The 20801-nt window shown below is 39.3% G+C and overlaps 1 protein-coding gene across 4 annotated transcripts in view; it reads right to left on the reverse strand.

The window, feature by feature from the left end:
• Nucleotides 1–18920, reverse strand: part of LOC122883175 (protein kinase C and casein kinase substrate in neurons protein 1-like) — a 36113-nt gene extending 17193 nt beyond the window's left edge. The window contains exons 1-2 of one of the 4 annotated variants that reach the window (XM_044211505.1): nt 18066–18920; nt 11086–11156 (exon numbers count right to left, since the gene is read on the reverse strand). The gene's annotated coding sequence lies outside the window, so the exon portion shown is untranslated. The other 3 variants (XM_044211508.1, XM_044211506.1, XM_044211507.1) reach the window with 3 other exon arrangements.
• Nucleotides 18921–20801: the final 1881 nt, after the last annotated feature.

Below are 20801 nucleotides of genomic sequence, written 5' to 3' on the forward strand. Positions count from 1 at the left end.
AGTAGTAAGGCTTTCTGGCAGAAAGCCCTGAGGGCAAACTTCTCCCATGTGCAGTTTTCCAGCTGGCTGTAGCTTCATATACTTTACAGACATGAGAGTGATACTGATCTTGAAAAATCAATGGCAAATTCCCCAGTTGAACTCACCATTGAGGATATGCTTTTGGAAGATGGATGTGGTGAGCATGTATAATCTACCACATATGTGTAACCCAAGGGATCAATAATATGCTTATAATAAGACCCACTTGCAACGATATGTGAAGGTGTAGGTAAGTTAAACAAACTGGCTCATACTCGTTTTTTTAGGGATATGGGTATAATCTGTATGCATTTACTAAACATGAAAAATTTCAAAATGCAAATTTGCTGCTGTGGTACTTCGTTGGCAACAGTGCTTCCATTTGGTGAATTAGTCTGAGGCTCTCTCCACAGTAAACGCAAACATGATCATAAAAACAGCAGAAGTTTAAGAAACCATAGGCCTCAAATCCATACCTTATTGATAAAGAAATGTGTTCGTATTTATTTTCAGTGTGTAAAATACACTGAAAGCCATGTGACATAAAAACTCAACTATGTGATGCAAGAGGGCCCCATGCAGCTAAGCAGCCCTAAGGTAGCCTGTCTTAATCTCAGCAACAAACAAACACCATTGGTCCAGCTACCTGTCCATCAGTCGAGTCCTCCAACTCGCTTCTGCAACACCTAGTGACATCAAAGCCAATTAAGCCCCCGGCATGATGCCAGAATCCCAGCTCATAACAAAACCAATGTGTCCAGAAGCTTAGTTTAACCAAACCTCACACACTTAAACCAACATAACACTTGATGAAGTTTAGAAAGCATTTGGATTAACACGATAATTCCCAGATAGCGGTAAACACACATTTTCGTGAAAAGACAATTGGTGAGGGCTGAAGAAGCTTTAAAATTCTGCAAGTGCAAAGATCATTTACTACTGGTATGGTACTGACATCCATATTGGCACAAAGTTTGTTATTTCTAAGGACAGTGTGGACATAAAAGTCATCAGCCTTAGCTCACAGTTTTGGCCCATCGTGGGAGATTGTTGTGTGTCCCTTGAGATGGATAAAGGTGGGGGGTGGGAGTGGTAAGCATTGTGGAGAGGGGCTTATACTACAGTTATTGAGGTCAATCCACCTCAATGACTGTGAACACACCTCCCATTCCCCAGTGTATTAACTGGTGAGGAAGTCATAGTGAAGACTGTTTCTAATATTGCTCAGGTTTTAGCAAAACAAATTTGATATAAATGGGATAGAATAATGAAATAGGCCCATATATAATGCAAAGAAACACCCAAAATATTGCAATCATGAGTAAAATATACAAATAACAGCTGGTCAGTACAAGACACATTTGTCCATTTGGATCTATCTTTCAGTTTGAAACTGTTAACCACCCACTCACTGACCAAAACACTGGCTGATGTCAAAACAATGCCTTTAGTAATTTCAAGTCTTTAGGAGTCTGCTGTGATTGCAGAGGCGGTATTGCTGTCTGAAGCTGACAAAATACTACAATTCAAACTTTTGTAAATTTGTAAGTAACTGAACATTCTTCTGCACATTCACTTACCATGGTTGGCTCCATTATGAAAAAGAAAAAAAGAAAAACAATCCAGAAATTTGAAATCAAACACAACTCCTTAAAACGATAGACTCCTTGTGGATGTATGAATTTGTAGTCCAAATATGTCCTTTATAGTTGGTACTTTAAATGGTTAAGGATGTGTTGCAAATTTTATTTTTGCAGCTTTGACCTCTGTGGCCAAAGTGAACCTAGAGAGGACGATAAGTCTGACCAAACCAGCATGTCTCAGAGGCTGAGGGATAATCCTGCAGTGTGCCACTTGAATAGCTTTAGAGGGGGAGGGTGCTAGCTAGGAAGAAGAGCAAAGAAGTGGATAGGACGAGTGAGACAGAGAGACAAAAAGTGGAGAGAGGAATGGTTGATATGAAACTGTAATTATGTCATTATATACTGACAGGATAGCTTAGCTTGTTTCTGCATAGCAACACATGTATTCGAGTTTGTGTGGTGATGACAGAGAGGATATAGATGAGGAGTTCAATTTCATCACAAATGCACTGCTGGCACATATAGCACAGCACTCCTGGGACCAAGCTCACAGCAACATGACGCATCTAAATGCTGCAGGTACCTGATGAACATGAATGCTTTTAAGAGTTAAAGAGAACCCCTGATCCAGGTGAGACAAATGTTCCTGACACAGTCAGAAGGTCCACTGACACCACAACAAACATGTAAGCTTGTTACAGTAAGAAGATTTCAAAGAGATGAACTAACTTTACTCCAGCACACTACCAAGCTCACTGTGTCCTGACTGATTAGACAACAGAAATTCAAAGACGAAGTTGCTGACCAAAACCCAATTTAGTGATTTTATCTCTAGTAATGTAAGTAAATCAACTATGGCTGCACTTAAAAACTAATGTGGCATGTCAAACAATTTGAGAAGTAACTCTACTAAAAGCCCTCAGCTGATGTTTTGATATACTGTTGCTTTACAATGCTTTCTGGTTGTCTGTGGATTCTGTTTGATAAGCATGGCATGTCATCCTCTTGTACTGAGTAACAGGGGACACACAAGGAGCGAGACAGAGGGAGGTCTTTCATTGAGCAAGCATATGAGCAAGAAGAGAGTGACAGAGAGGAAGAGCAGCAGGGAGGAGAAGAGGAGGGGAGGCAAGATGAAGATTGCGGTGGAGGCAGGGAGGGACGTGACAGGAGAGACGTGAGGGATAAGAGGAGGGACGGTGCAGCAAGCTCAGGACGGAGCGTGGAGCCGGTCAGAGAGCCAGACTGTTCCTGAGTGGAATAGAGAGAGCCATAGGGCCAGAACGGCATCTGAACACATCAGGACAGAGATGTGATTCATCTCACAGTGCAGCATGGAATAAGCAGGCTCTTGGATGTTGCCAGGAGACAGAGCTGCCTTGTGCAGACTTCACACATGTTGTAACAGCCGAGGCCGCAATTAAGCCGGCCATGTGACCGATTCTTTAGATAGGAGCGAGAAGGCTGGTTCGGCGGCGCAGTGTCGGCTGCCCATCCCACAGTTGACTAGTGGGACGTCCACGAGCATGGACATGCAGCAACACACACAAGAGGGGGACTTGTGAAGTGTGAGTGCATACTGAACCCAAAGAGAGAGGGATAGGGTACTGAAAAGGAGAGACTCATTCAAAAAAAGATGCAGTAACAGAGCTAAATAAAAAGAGGCAGAGCAGTAGAGATAGAGGGGACGTGATGTAAAACCAGTAAGTGTGGAAGGTGAGGGTAGTCTTGTGTTGTATTTATCAGAACGTGTAGTGCCGTGAGCCCTCTTGGCTGCTCGCTGGGGCATGGAGTAGGAGCGTCAAATCTGAATTGACATGTTGATCCAGACGGGGGAGTCTGCAACAGAATTTAGGAAAAAAAACAGCCCTCATCTTCTCTCCTCCATCATAACTACTAGCCTAGCCAACAGAGGAAAGCCCCTGAAATAGCTGTTTACGTAGATATTTTTTTATTTATTAAGAACCATAATGAACAAAACAAGAAGAAGATAAATAGTCTGATACGAGCAAGGAAGATAAATGTGCTACCCATGTAGTTTTCTATCGTAAGGAAATGCTCAATGTAAACAAGAAGAGTCTACAGCCCCGTTAGCAGCTCTGTGAGGGGGTGCTTAGGCAAAGTGGTGCTTTGAGCTAAATGCTAACACATTTTAGTTTAGTATGTTAGCATGCTAAAATTAGCTAATTACCAACAAAGTACAACTTAGGCTGACAGGATTGTTATTAGTTTTGCAGGTATTTGGTCATAAACCAAACATTTTGACCTGTCAATCAATAAAATAGATGTTGAGATATTTTACTGGACACTTGAACACTTTGACCAGCTGGTAGTGCTAGATGAAAAGTCAGGGGATCACCAAGGCAGTAGGACTCATCCCGTTGGATCAAATGTGAGAGACAAAACTTACTATCATACATGCAGTGGTAAAAGAAGTACACAGATCCTTTACTTAAGTAAAAGTACCAATACTACAATGTAACTCAAAATACATTACAAGTACAACGTTCTGAATTTAAAATTCCACTAAAATAAAAGTACATAAGTATTATAAGCTACATTTATTTAAAGTATTAAAAGTACTGGTTCTGCAGGAAATCTGCCTCTCTGACTGATATATTATAATAAATTACATAATTAATACTGATGTATTAATGTCTGAGCAGCATTTTACTGTTGTGGCAGGTTGAGGTGAGAGTCACCAGATAAATCTGAGGGGTCGTGAGATGATTAATAGGGTAGGATCGAAGACAAAACAAAGTTCTGCTACATAAATACATTTTTCAGACTTTTCTCTAGTCTTTGCTGAAATGTGAAATATTGGAGCATTCTACCTCTTTGGGCCTAAAACAGTGTGAGAAATTTAGAGGGGAAATGTAACTAAAAAATAAAGCTGTTAAATAAATGTAGTGCAGTAAAAAGTACAATATTTTGCTCTGAATTGTAGTGGAGTAGGAGTATCAAGTAGCATAAAATTGAACTACTCAAGTAAAGCACAAGTACTTCAAAATGGTACTTAAGTACAATACTTGAGTAAATTTAGTTAGTTACATTTCACCACTGCATACATGAATGGATGAGGGTGGGACTCTGCTTCAGCCTCAACTACATGATCCCACTGAGATCAAGTGAGACCTGACTCTTATAACCGGCAGCAAGATGTCACTTTCAGTCTGTCTCCAACGTCAAACTCATCAGATATTCTGCAAATGAATATGTCTTCATAACAATAGAACAGCTACTGATCAGTTTTGTAATGTCTCTATTTGATTACAACTGCCAGATATTGAATCATAGCAACCCAGTCCATAGACGCCTTTGCCTGTGCAGGTTAGCTGTGTGGGTCATGATTTCAAGAAAACAAGTGAAGGATGACTCAGCTATCTGATCACGAACGTCTCCAGAGGTGCTCTGGGTCGCTGCACAAGAATCAAGTTTCTGTATCATTGTTTGTTCCTTGTGGGGTTCCTTGTGCCCATTTTTAATCACTATCTAGTTTGTTTAACTGTGTGAGTCAGCCAGGTGTGCTATTGCCCAGCTATCAGAACAACAGTCCACACAATAATTCATCAGCACTGGGACGTAAATAAAAAATAAAACACCAACATCATTAATATTACACGTCATTGATTTCTGTTGGGAAACATTCTCTTTCTTTTCCCCCACAGGGAGGTCAGAGGTCACGGTCAGCTACAGGTCATATGGAGCTGGTAGTCAAGTCAAGTCTATTTTATTTATATAGCCCAATATCACAAATCACAAATTTGCCTCAAGGGGCTTTACGATCTGTACAGCATATGACATAGACCGATCGATTTAGATAAGGAAAAACTCCCCCAAAAACACTTTAATGGGAAAAAAATGGAAGAAACCTCAGGAAGAGCAACAGAGGAGGGATGGACAAACACATAATAGATGTCGTGTGAGGTACAGCCATGCTAGCGGCTCTGTGAGGTTGTCCTTAGGCACAGCGGTGCTTCAAGCTAAATGTTAACATCAGTATGGTAACATTAGCACAAATACAAAATACAGTTGAGGCTGATGGGAATGTCATGATTTGTACCTTGATCTACTGTAATTTTGACCTGTTGATGACGCTAGATGAAATGTTAGTGGATCCCCAAAGTCATTACAATTCATCCTGAGGGGGACAGAACTATCTGTACCAAACGTCATGGAAATAAATCCAAAAATTGTTGAGGCATTTCACTAAAAAACAAAAATGTCAACCTGCTGGTGGTGCTCGAGGTAAAGTCAGGGAGTCTCTAAATCGGTATTCTTTATCCTCTGGGGTTTATGAATGTACCAAATGTCGTGGAAAGTTGTGAAGATATCTCAGTCTAGACCAAAGTGGTGGACTGACTGAGCATCATTGCCATGCCTAGAGTCATGCAGCTAACATAGACTTAGCACTTAAACTAAAGTGAGTCGTACGTATTAACTCTGTGATACTCCTGAGACACAGAGTGATGGAACTTGGCAATCCACATCAAAGTGTTTCTGTCTCACCTCTGCACACCATACTGCCTCTATCCCATTTTATCGAAACCTCAATTGTCTTCTTGCAAGTATATCATTTAATAGTAGTCATACCTGCTTTAACAAGCAGCAAGAAAAACATCTATAAAGAATTAAATAAGCCAGATCAATCACCTATGACTTACTGCCTCTCTAATCGTGTTTACAACTATTACTACAAACTACGCACTGTGCAGACATTACTTGAAACTTCTATAACTACACCGCCTTTTTCAAGTTTATTTAGAGCATTTCAGTTCATAGGAGAAATGTGATAACAATTCAAAAACAGCTGTAAGAAGCAAACACCATTGACAGCTCAGTGAGTGGCATGTACTTGTCCAATCAGGTCTAAGAAGGCTTCATGTCTCTCCCTGTTGAACCATCAGTACAAACTACTAACAAGGGCACTTAAAAAATCTAGTTAATTGACAAAAGTCAAAGATACAAGACTGAGAATGTAAAACCTTCATGACAGAATTTATTATCCCAACTAGCATTGCAGTGTGAAACAACCAATCACAGAGCCTTAAATTCTGTCTGCCTGTGGTGCTAATGAAGGGCTAAAGTTGTAGTTTGAGCTTTGTAGAAATTGTCATATACATAAAACAGCTTGAATCAATTCAGTATCAGTTTCTGGGTCAAATTTGGATCAGTTCAGCCACTATGGCCTCTGACTGGTGTCTTCTCTGCTAATGTTCATGGGTACTGATTTTTTTAGCCACACTAAAGGCATGGCAATGTCACTTGGTCGGTCAGTCCACCACTTTGGTCCAGACTAAAATATGTCAAAAACTATTGGATGGATCGTCATGAAATTTTGTACAGATATTAATCTTTCCCTCAGGATGAATGTAATAACATTGTTGCTATACTTTTCATCTAGCGCCAAAATTTTAATTTGTCCAATACTTTGGTTTATGACCTAAATAGCAAACCTTACAGCCTTAGCTGTACTTGTGTTTAGAGCTGAATAGCAAATGTTAATGCTTATTGCTAACATGCTAAAATATGATGGTGAACATGGTAAACATTATACCTGCTAAACATCAACATGTTTGCATTGTCATTCTGAGCATGATTGCATGCTTGATGGTAACATTTAGCTCAAAGTACTGCTGTCCCTAAGTACAGCCTCACAGAGCTGCTAGCATGGCTGTAAACTGTTTAGATACATTCAACATACCAAACTGATTGAAAAAAAAAACATGATTTCTTAGAAATAAAGTTGAAATAAGAGTGTTGAAAATTAACTGTCAAACTGTAAAATCAATGCTAATTATAATTAATGTAATGTGAATAATGTGAATTTACAGTGGGAAGGCTAATACTGCTCCATCCACTTATGTACATGTAGCTACCCTATTGAACCACACTTTTTGAAGACATACAGTATACAAAAAACCCTTCTTCAAAAACAGATAAACAGTGAGACTCCAGACTGCTGCAGACAAACAGAGGGACAGAGATACAGGAAGAGACTACTGAATGGATGCCGCCTGGATCCATCCCCAAATTTGGCTGTTAATTGGAAACATACATTTTACAATAAGCAGCACCTATAAACACACACACACGCACGTGACTGAGTTGTGATTTAACACAGCTTCCCGAGCACTGCTGCAGTGGTTATGTAACTATCAAGCCTCTTGCCACAAGCCTCCTGGTGACAGTGTGGTGAAGACAGGGGGAAAAAAACAGCCGGGGGAGGGCAGAGAGAGACGGACAAGAGAGGCAGAGAAGAGCAGAGTAGGGGGAGACGGACATATTGTGATGGGTGGTGATGAAGGAATGAACTGCAGACATGCAGCAGTGGCTGTGAGATGGAGCAGAGTAGATGGAGGATCTGGTTCCATTCCAGTTCTTCCTGATGTCCAGGCAGACCGAGGAAGCAGAGGAAGGGAGGGAGTAAATGAGCAAGGCAATAGTCAATCTAAGAATGATGCTCTTCAAACACACCAGCTTTCCGCCTTCTTACCGTTTAGCTGCCTGATGCTGCACTGAATACTGATGGGCTGCCTTCAAACACACCGCCTGTACGTGTGTGTGAATTTATGAGCTATGCAGAGAGTGGGAGGTGGCTGTTGCCCCTATCAACAGCGGAACTTTTTTCAGAAACAGCTCCGAGGCTCATTAGTAACACTGTTTGGTTCACTTTCTAAAATAAATTCTACACATGCTACTGATAAATGAAATGCTCTCAAACTGATTTTAAAAATTATTTGGAAATTTGATGTTCCTGATGATATAAATGTATCTGCTTTTGTTTGAAGAGAGGAGGGGCTGCTTACACAGCAAAATGCAAATCTCTCACAATCGGCGGCATTTCACTTTGTCTTTTGAAAAGATAAAAAAAAGATGAAAATACAATGAAAAAAGGCCACAAGAGTCCTCCATCACCATCTTGGTTTAGTGTGTTAGCATGCAAACATTTGCTAATTAGCACTAAACACATTAGTACAGCTGATACTGATGGGAATGCCATTAGTTGTGCAGTTATTGGGTTTTATAAATTATTGGGCAAATTGATTGAAGTTTTGATCTGATGATGGCACAAGTGAAAAAGTCTTGAGGAACACCAAAGTTATTACAATTCATTCTGAGGGGAACATGAATGTTTATACCCACTTTCATGGCAATCCATCCAATAGTCCAATAGTAATTTTACTAAAAAACACAAATCACCAAAGTCAGTAACATGCATCCTCTGGGGACTATGAATGTGTGTACAAAATTTCATAAATGACCAATCAACATTGCCATCCATAGAGCCACAACGCATGGCTAAAATGTCTATGAATGGGAAATCTCATGTTCCTTAAATACTGACCACCAACATAGCAACACACTTTCTCCCTCAAAATGTTGCTAACAAGCTAATATATAAAAAAAGTAAAATGGTCAGTGCAATTAACTTCTCCTTAATACAGTTAAATATGATCACAATAACAGGAAACTGACAGGAAATTACAAGCAACAACACCCAGAGATACTTCAACTAAATGTCCACACTATAATCATCTTACATCCCTATTTATACCCACCTCTAATACCCAGAGGCCATTTAGCTAGTAGTTAGGTAGTAATGGACATGAGGTGCAAAAGTCAAGGGCTTGGACTCACAACTGGACCAGGACTTTACGGTGAGAGTCAACTCACCGCAAACAAGCAATTTGACTGCTTGAAGACATAACTCAGCACTTGAAAGAAAAACCGGTCAGTGACCCAGTCATTTAAAAAATCTGTGTAACTTTTATTTGTATACATATCATACTTTGAATTGGCACATACCTGTATTTATTTGAAGCAGTCTTGACAACAGATATTGCCAATTTGGCTTAAAGAGTGAGTGATGGAAACGCCTAATCATTAGCCAAACAAGTGCTGGTGGTTGTTAAATAAAGAAGGAAGGAAAATAAATACGTCTGGTGTAAATTTCTATGTAAGAATTGGCTAACCAGCCTGAAGGCATAAACAAGCCACTAAGCCTGGGCGACCTCCCCAGCTGGCATGAGGAGGGGGCAGTGATCAACTCAAAATCTGACTTTAAAAAATTAGAATATCACTATCCTACTTTCCACATTTTTATAGGCCATGCAGCAAAGTGTGGCTGAGTGCAGATAACACATGAATTAAATAAAAGGGTTGATTTTATTTGATTGCTTGTTCTTTAAACATTATTACTGGCTGTGCTGCAACCACAACTCTAGATTGTAACACATACATTCTACATCCTTTTCCTCAATGGAGCTGGGTTTTGGAAAGAATTATAACAGATTATTAAAGATGTAGTGTATTATCATCAGACTTGCTTCTTGATTTAGGACTTTCCCTGAAAATAATAATAATAACTGGATAGAGACTTGTTCTAAATCAAGACTTTACTTTACCTCGCACCAAAACAGAAAAAAGACAGTGATTCAATGAATAGGTGACATCTGTATGTGATTATTAAATAATAATTATTATTAATAATAATATTAATAAAATATTAAATAAAATAACATGTTGATATTTAGAAAATGCAGAATCAAATTGGCATGTCTTGTCCTTAATTAAATATTTGAAAATAAGATAATTGAAAACCCTGATCTGATGAGAAATTTTGTGATTATCTAAAAAAACAACAACTAAAGAACAGAGGTATTTCTGCAAATCAAAGATGCAACTTGATATCAATAGTGTATTTGTGGAGAAAGGTGATATATAACACATAATATTGCTGCTGGAGATATTATTTTCTTTGTGGGATCTTAAGTTCCTGCTGAATCTTTGTGCACACTTTGTTTACCTACAGTGTAAATACTCAGGCTGACCCAGCTTCCTCTCACAGTCCAAACTGCACAGGGTCCCTGGAGAAGCCTTACTGAACTGGGCCATCATGTTCTGATGAGCCGTCTTGCATATGCAAACAACAGTCTGTGCTCATCAAACAGTTTCTTAACCTCCCTGCTGCAGCAAGGTTCTGTCATAATGCAGACATAACAAAGAGATCAAACAGGGAAATCAATAATCACTCCTGAGTTATCATTCTCCCCAGTGAGACAGTAAGAGCTACTCTTAGTGATCGACTGTCGCTAGAAAGCTGAAATGCAACCCTACAGTAGCGTTGTAATCCTTTACGTAATGTTAATCATGCAGTACACACTCATGCACAGAGTAGACCACAGAAAGAACAATTCAATATAAGAGTCTCAAATAAGAAATAAAAATGGCCTGTCCTCCAGTCAGCCCATTGACAGACTGGAACACCCTCGTGAAATATTAACACCACTGACAATTGATTACCTCAAGTGGTGTGTTTAACATTATAAATGATACAAAAGGTGATTAAAAAGCGCTTGAGTCTGTGCTAAAGCCTGTTATGGTCCTTCTGGAATAAATGTGAAACTTCAGACTAAATGAGGACCAAGCAAACATGAAGATTTTGGAGAACAGACACCACAAACGGGGGACACCTCACCTTCTCCACCAGTGGGAGGTCAGGTTTCCATAAACCTTAGAGAGAGCTGTTGGTCCCCTGCAGGAGATCACCTGTGCAAAGAAAAACACGAGACGTTGGGAGTCAGTCCTTTTAGCATCAAGTAACAGTAAGTTTAAGCACTGCTAAATTGCTCTTAATGGGAATTTAAATGGAAATCAGCCCAACATGTTTGGAACAAAGTGTCAAAACACCAATTATCTTTACAGAGGCAAAGATATTAAGAGATTTGTTGAACTATAACAACCAAGGGGAGATTAGTAAACTCTAACACCGTGGGAAGTAGAAGATTTAATAACCTCAGCCTCCTGTTTTTTCATGGTTGTACACTAATACACCAGCTGTTGTACATAATTAATGTTAATTATAAACCAGTCAATGTTAAGTCTGTTGTTCAAATACTGTAAAAGGTAATTATGTGCTTTATGGTGTAAATGGAGTGATTTCTGCAATGACTTTTGGATTTTTTAACAATAGGTGAGCAAATAATAATGCACATAATCAGCATTCATTTTAAAAAGTGTGACCTTTCCACTGCAACACATACCACATTTTACTGGTATGCTGCCCACACAAAGCACAAAATTCAACACATACTGCACACCCACAGTACAAAACCTAACTAAAAACAGCAATATAGCTTGTATTAGGGAAGTATATTAGATAGAGCTAATAATATAATGTACTCCAATACAACAACACCACAAGCATTGAATCTCACCAAAATTACAGATAATAAACTTCAAAAAGGAAGTACCTTATTAATTGCACAACTGTTGTATTGAGTTGCATTATGTTAGATAGATTAATCATTTTGTTCAAGATAAAAATGTGACTGAAATCTACAGTGTTTTCCAATAAGAAATAATCAATTAGCTCATATTTATATTTAGGTTTGAAGCTTAAAATTGGTATGAAAATGCAATTATCACTTCATATCTGTTTCTTGAAAGATCACATACTTTTTTTTAGCTAGAGCTAATATTTTACCTGGATTTACTGTCTACGTTTAAGTTACTACACCTTATAATTTAAGATGCTATGTTTAAATCCATCGTGCAACTCCCTGATACTATGATTGTGTCAGACATGTTTATATGCACTTGTGCTGGGATCATCCTGTGGATCATAGTGCTCTTTTTCTACATGAATTGTTCCATCGCTGGTGCTGGTTTGAAATGTTGAATTTACATAAAAATAAACATAAAGGAAAAGAAGCTCTACATTATAAATGTTGTGGTTTGATACACTTTGAAAAACATGGACTGTAGCTTCATCTACTGCAGAAACAATTAGTCGATTAATCGATTGACAGAAAATGAATTGAGAAAAAGCAAAAATGCTAAACAATCACTGTTTCTAACTTTTGAAATTTGAAAGATTTGCTGCTTTTCTCTGCTTTATATAATTGTAAACTGAATATCTTTGGGAAATACCAAGCAGTTTGAAAATGTCACTGTCACTTTTTTTTTTTTACAATTGAATCCAATAAATAATCCGCAAATGAATGTAGTAATGAAAACAATCGCTAGTTGCAGCTCTAGCTTCAACATCATGCTCATATCATCACACGGCCATCTTGTCTTCTCTTTAATACCTAGACATTCAGTGTACAATGTTGATGAGGCTATAATGACTTCAATTCATCTTAATCTGTCTTTGAAAATGTAACGTGAATGACGTGAGTTATTCTCTTCTCTGCATTTGTATTTGAATAAGTCTGTGTTAATAGTCATTTGTGTCGTGTGACTGTGCAGGGAGTACCCCAGCTCTCGCCTGGTGTGTGTGCTGGGATATGCTCCTGCACCTCATGAACAGGATAAGCAGTTTAGATAATGGATGGATGGACTGAATGTTAAGGCAAAAATGAAATGAAGCAACCTGAGATGTGGGCACCATGGGATGCCTGACAACGGCCACATCCAACGGATTCTGGCACAAATTCATGTTAAAATGCTTAGTCATGGTCACTTTATGACTGACCACTGGTGTTCTTCATCTGACTGTTCCTAATTCTGAAGGATACAGAGATCAGCAATCTCCTAATGAAATCCCAGCATGGATTGTCACTATCGTTTAACAGCTAGCTGCAGTTTCTGATAGAGGTAAAACGATTACTTGATTAGGCGATCAACAGAAAATCAATCATTTGAATAATGCAGAAATGACAAAAAGTATCTGGTTCCAGCTTAATATTTGAATATTTTGCAAATTTTCTTTATCATATATAATAAAAATTAAGTATATTTGGGTTTTAGACTGGGTCAGACAAAATAACACATTTGACGATGTCATCCTGGGCTCTGGGAAATTGAGATGGGCATTTTTCACCATTTTCAGGCATTTTATAGACGAAATGATTAATCAGTGGTTAAATAATTGTTAGTTGCAGCCATACTTTCTGATTAAGAATTTCAGTCCTAGCAACACGCATACATGTACGTACCATGATGAAGTGCTTTACTATCCAATCAAATAGGCAACATTATATAATCTGTCTCTCCCACTCTATCTCTGAACATGTCCATGAGGCACACACCCTCTAGTGTCCAAAGCAATGACCTGAAACTGCTGCATTCACAGGTACATTCAATTTTTGTCAAACAATGCATAAACAAAACCCATTGATGTCACCAGTATTGATCCAAACTCTGGTACATGATTCATACCCTTGATTGGCACACTGGGACTCCATTTTGAATTGCCCAAAATATCCTGACACATACCAAGTGCCTCAAGTTGAGCCACAGCTACTTGATGATGATTCAGAGTAGGCAAACGCTGACATGTTGTGGTGACACGGCATGAAATGCACAAGGTAACATGAACCCCATTCACACTGTTCTACAAGAAGAAACACACTTGTTGGAGTAGAAAAGTGGAGAAACGTAATAATTTACAGTACAAGACAGTCCTTATTAATGTTAAAATCAGCTATCAGATATCACATTTAGTGAATTGATTATTTTTATCAATATTTCATACAATAATCTTACTTCTGTTTATCTCTCTTGCGTTTAGCGGGGAATCATACACAAGGAAATAGATACAAAAACAAAATGAGATTCTTTTCGTGTGAAAGGCGCCGTGGATGCTTTTGATTATCTCCAGTGTCATAAATCTTCCACCAAAGATAGAGTCTTCCCCTGTGTGTGTTCTCCTCTACACTAAGAGAAATGAGACACTCCAGCTGCCCTTCAGACTCTCTGTTCTTACATTGCCTCTTTTTTCACACCCTGTCAGACACCACTATCGTCTTTTTTAACAGAGCAACAGCACCCTTTAACCCTTTCATCAACAAGCACATTAAAGGGGATATAACCCCGCAATTTCACACATTGTCCTCTTTCCCTTACGCAAGATGTCTCAGGACCATCCACAAACACCAAAGACTTGACAATGTAACACAACAACACAAAGGTCACCGACATGAGTAAACACCACAATCCTCCATGCGAGATATATATTGAGAGACACGACAAGAACCAGATCTAACTGAAATCTATTTTGCAGGTTTGTATCTGAAAAGTGATTTGCACATATCAGTATTCTGCACCAGTTCATCCCTCACATAGTTTTGATGCATTGTAATAACACATAAAAACCAAGTATGTGTGACCATGAGAAAGGAAATCTCATCTGAAGAAAAATGTTATGTAAAATTAATTATGGTTTTAACTGGCATGTAATGTGATCAGAACAAAGCAACCCTCGCTTGTCAGAAGTCCTGCACCTATTTTAGATATCTCACATTAAATAGAAGAACAATCAAATGACAATAGCTTGAACTGCAGTGCTTCCCACAAATGTCACGCTGCTGTTAATCCTTTGTCAGTTAATATGGACATGGCCAAAAAGAAACCAAACTGACTAAGAGTCGGATTGAAAACTAGCAAAGCTGCCTAAAACAGTTTAATTTTCACTTCCTGGGTTCAGCTTGCGATACTCTGTCACTACGTTCCTACGGTAGATGATATTCATGTCACAACTGCTGTTTTCTATTAATGGTTAAAGATAACCACAGATCTAGCCAGTGGTTGCATGAGTGCAAATCGTAATTAAATTCCTGAGCAGGAAGATGCTGCCTCACCGCAATCAAAAACATGTCAAGCATGGAAACAACATGAAAGGTACCGCAGACTCACTGTAAGCACTACAGGAAGTTAGGGAGGACATCATTTGTGGCTTTAGAAAATAAACACAAAACCTTAAAGGGAGAAGAAGAGTAGTTTGTGACTGAATTAATAGTTCTATGACTCTCAAGGACACAGATAAGCACATAGTGTACACAGACTCAGACACAAACAAATGCACATGCAGAGAGAGGTACATTTATCATGAAAAAAATACATATTTAAGTGAAATCTGCTTTGTGACAGTGCCTGTGAGGCTCATCAGTAGGGTTGGAACTACATCATGGAACTACATCTCGCGCCAAAAAAAAAAAAAAACATTTGAAAAACTCAACAGCAATGTCTCTCTCCAGAACTCATGACCCGGTTACTCAAGATAATCCACAGACCTTGTTGTGAGCAGTTTTATGTAGGAACTATTTTCTTTCTACCGAACTTCACCCGCTAACCGTGTCACTGCACTGAAGGAAGCGCGCATCTACTCATGTACGAGAGGCTCGTGCTTGTGACAGCGCAGGATGTAAACATTAATGGCGTCCTCCTCGGCTGAGCTCTAACATTAGCTAGCTCAGTTGTGATAGGTGAGCTAGCAGTATCGGTTTGCTATAAACTAATCTCCACAAGATGAGTAGATGCACGCTTCCTTCTGCGCGGTGATACAGTTGGTGTAGTTCGGCTAAAAGAAAATAGTTCCAACATGAAACTGCTCACAACAAGGTCTAAGGATTATCTTAAGTAACTGAGTAATATGTATTTTTGATTTGGGGTTGAACTGTCCCTTTAACAAAATAATCTTAATTTTAAATGTTGCATAACCCCAAGTAGCTATACAAGTCCTTTGCCCAAATAAAATTGTTTAAAATTGGCAAAATTTTGATTTAAATCAGGAACTATCTGATCAAATAAGAAGCAAACAAGATTTAATGACAGCTTTCGGTACTTTGACAGTTTTGGCTATTTGGTGCTACAGACACATTTCAGTTGGTACTAAAAAGGTACTGAGGTTCGATACCCAGCTTTACTACTAACTAGGCTGGATAAGCTGCTGTAGATCAGTGTCTCCCAACCTGTGGGTAAATCTGAAGATGATTAAAGGGATAAGAAAGAAGCCACATATTGCTTCATTTTTAAAGAGTTTCCCCTCGGGGAACAATAAAGTATAAAGTATTTCTGATTCGGATTTTAAAGGGTCACAAGTCATAGAGGTTAGGCACCACAACTACAGACAGGTAGAGACAGACAGATAGACAGATTCAGAACTTGAACATTTTTAACTTTGATAAAATATTGTGCCCCTGCTAAGAAGTTCCTGGTGATGCACTTTTAACTTGTCTCCGCTGTGAAGAGTGAGGAGTCTGCTAATAAATAGCAAGTACTCTCTAACTCCCCCTTCTGCAGTACAATTGGATTACCCCCTCTGACAGTATCATCATCTCTTCTCTGCAGCCTCGTGTCAGCCTCTCTTGGGGGCACCTTGGCTGCTGACAGACATGCACTCCGGCAAACAGTGAATTCAGCACCGCGGACAGCTCCAAAACACGCCGAGGCGGACACGAGCTGTCATCTGCTACGTCACCATGAGGAAGAAAAGCTACAGGGGTTTGATACAAAAACACACACAACGGCCCTTTAATCAGCCATGCATTCTCTGTGGATAGTAGCTGGATGCTTTTAGGCACGTCTTTATGTTTTGGTGGAGGTGACGCCTCAGTTACCATTAACCACCCCCAGAAACACAACAACACAGCATAAAAGCATAAAGGTGGCTATGAGATGCTTTAGTCAGCTGTAAGACTGGATGCATTTCAGCCCGGGAGCAGATTTGATGAATGATTAAAAGACCACATGCACCTAATCCCATGTAGAAAACAGGATGCTCCTCCTCTGTGGTGCTGTTGGTTTGTCAGAGAAAAAAAAACAAAACAATGACGCTAGAGATGGCTCCTCGCTGTGCTGTGACAACCAATTACATAACGTCAGAGCGGAGTGCTCTTATTAACATTTGCGTCCATTTCACCGAGAAATAAATTACAAAAAACATTCCTGACTCCTATCCAGTGTTTTTGTACCGATTTAAAAAAAACATCATATAGATAAAGTAGTGATGATTACGACATCTTTGATCGACGTAGTTCATATTCCTAGTCTTGTTTACCCATTTGGCGCATGGAAAAGAACATAAAATGGCATTCATTTCCCAGCCTTGACCACCATCTCAATTTACTATATTGTACTTCACATGACAACGGTCTTTGATATCATATGGCCAATCCCTGCGCTGATATTTCTGTGGAGAATATTTAAGCAGATAAACATATTGCACTGCTGATACAATTTGGACACCGAGATCAAATTTGCTCATCTTGGCAATTTGAAGGGCAAGAGAAACAGCTGCATAGTACAAACAACACCCTGCATCATCCTATAATTGTATTAAAGGAAGTAAGAACATTAGCTACACTATGCAGAACCACTCAACAAACCAACTAAACGACTCAAGTATATAGTTTCGCTGGCGAGCAAAGCCTGCAATAGTAATCCAAGATGATGCAAGATGGTCATCTTCACCCTTGGCGTATGCAAACAACGGTACACTATATACAATGACGCATGCATAATTCAAAATTGCTATAGCTACAGTATTACTAATGAATCTGTAGTACTTGGTCGGTCTCGTAGCAGAGAGGGGCTGAGACATTATCCAAACGATGGGAAAATGATGCGAGATTCCTTTATCCCAGCGTCGCCCTTCGCTAAAAGGATGCTCAGCTTCTCTTCCCAGTGCAGCAATGTGGCATCAACACGGAGCAGACACACAGACTGACTTACCAGAGATGCTGCTGCCGCTGAGGTGAACTACTACCCAACAGCCTATGCTGCAATTTATTCAGTATTTCCCTTTGCAGTGACAGAAGGTGACCCTGCGTTCTCTGCAAGACTCTGCATCCACCAGATCACGATGCACGCAGCAAGGGGGAGCTCCACAGCACAGGCGCGCGTCGGGGGGATGGCCCAGCGATTTCCTTTCAATGGACGACAGAAATAGGCTGCAGGGAAACGAGTGAGCTAATGCAACTTGGAAACAGGACTTTTCAAATTCCCCTCCCAACATTTACCACATGAGCTTAGGGGAGCTTTGCCAGATGTGTCCGCATCTGCAGGCGGGAGTGGGTTGTTTGGATTTTTAAGGTTTCATGAGTTTTGTGTGGATCATATGAGGAAAATTTTGTCAGGAAACATTTTGCTTTATAGATAATAGACGATTTCTAAAATAATATGGCAGTTTATGGTTATAATTTATAATGGGGAGAGCCCCAAATGTGACTTCCACTTTCCAACCAATAAGGAGAGCGGATGGCAAGAGGAGGCGTCACCGCTTTTTTTCTTGTCAATCACGCCCACATTGCACTACACTGCAGGGGAGGGAAATGGAGTGTTTCTGTCCTTTGGCTGCCTAACAAGCCTACTGAATCTCCATCCACTGTTTCAAGTGCACAAGTAAGGTCTGTTCATCTGCTGGTTTAGTTGTGCACAATTCTTTCATTTTGTACCAAAGTGCTCTCTTAATAACAGCATATTATGACAGTAAAGTGCTGCACTCTGTGGGCCATAAGCATTGTAAACAGTAGTGGCCTAGCAACACATATAACAGGTGAGCGGCAGAAAGATCAAAATAAGATCAATAATGGTGTTTTATGTATTTGTAAGGTTTTTATCCTAGGTTTAATCGTTGCATCCCAATCCTCCTTCAATCAAGTGAATAAAATCCAATTTTGAGTATAACATGAATCATACTCATTTCATTTTTTCTTTCTTTATTGACTCAAGTACTTCCTTTTTGTTATTTGTAAAGAACTGACAACATATCTGAGGTTTTGAGCACATGTATAACCACTAGACAGCTCACGCTCACAGTACAGGCTCTTTCCATTATCCTTCCTTTCTTAGTGCACTTTGTATTAATGGACAAGCCACGAGACACAACACCATCTGCCTTCACTCTTTATGGTTTGGAGCAACGATAACCCTTTTGAAATTGCATCTGCCTGTAGTCCGACAGAGGCAATGTGCTCATTATCTATTTCCCTACAAAAAGAAGTGAATTGAACACTGGAGTTTGATATCAGCAAACATCTCTGATAAATCAGGGGAAAGAATATTCTTGTTTTTTGCGGGGCTGGTCCTTTCAACTCTCGGTGGAGCAAAGCGTCCTGCCAAAGCCACTCAACATCTAACGCAAACAGGGTGAAGAGAGGAGGTGTTTGTTCTGTGGAGATGAGGTCGCTGGAGGAGCAAATGCCTTAAAGCAGATCAACTAGACGCTGGCTTTGGTCTGACTCTGAGGAGCAATAACTTTATGCTGACGATATAATGAAACTGCCATCGACACAGACTGTTTATCTGATCACTGCAGTCACACACTCCTGCACGACTGTTCATTATTGGAGCTACGCATAAACGCTTAGTTGCACAGTCACACACGTGCCTGACCTCTTTCTCTTTTTACATAAATGTACAAATGCTCAGCGACTGTCTCCACCGAATGCCTAACCATGAACCCTAACCTACACAAAACATTAAATAATCACATACCGATGATTTAATCCAAATCTGTATTCAACTCTTAAGCTTAACAGCCCCTTCCAGAAATGAAGACTGACAAAAAGAAATCTTAGGAGGCTTTTGCTCTTCCCTTATTTCCTTTGATAAAACAATGCAACCTATTTATCTCCCTGGAAGCGATTGTATAGAGAGATTTTTCTGTGCTAATCAAATTCTCTTTGAATGTTAGAAAAACTAAAGCATTCTGAAGAAGGAGCCTAGGCTGCAATTGGTTTGAGCTCCACTATTTCTGGTCTATGGTTTATTTTGGTCTTTGGTGAAAATTTACATGTTCATGGGAAATTACAAATTCTACCCTTAACAATGCCCTCTTCTTGTTAACTCAAAGGTGTTTAGTGACATCTAGTGGCAACAGACTGACTTCTACTGTGCAAAAAACTATTACTGTGACCCTGCTGTAAACACAGTGAAGATACTATGAAACCAATTTCTTGTAATTGTATGATAAAAGTAATGTTATAGCTGACATACTGTGTATACAAACACTTTACCCATTTAAATATTGGGATTTAGGCCAGTCAATTGTTGTTTGTGGTCTCTAGTAACAATGACAATGATGATATGTAGCTTTTTTCCACCACTGATTATTTAATATTTTGTATGTAAAATCCCAAAAGTGATTACAGCCATCAGATGGAGTAAAAAGGACACATCTCCTGATATGTAGTGGAGGCAAAGAAACCCTAAGTAATATATTTACTTTGCTCTTCCGTGTGAATGATAAGTCATGAGTTTGAAGCACATCTGACCATCACAGTAAAAAACTATTTGTATAATAAGTTTTTGGTGATTGCATCGTTTGTTTACTTGCTACATTATCTGTAGTTCTAATGTGACACTGATTGGAATTCAGACTGTTCCGGCACAAAACATTATGACATCACAAAGATGTTCTACAGTATGTACAGTATGTTCCATACTGTTCATGCAGTGTGGAAATGT

The sequence above is a fragment of the Siniperca chuatsi genome, linkage group LG10 (assembly GCF_020085105.1).
Source record: "Siniperca chuatsi isolate FFG_IHB_CAS linkage group LG10, ASM2008510v1, whole genome shotgun sequence".
NCBI classification, from domain to species: Eukaryota; Metazoa; Chordata; class Actinopteri; order Centrarchiformes; family Sinipercidae; genus Siniperca; species Siniperca chuatsi.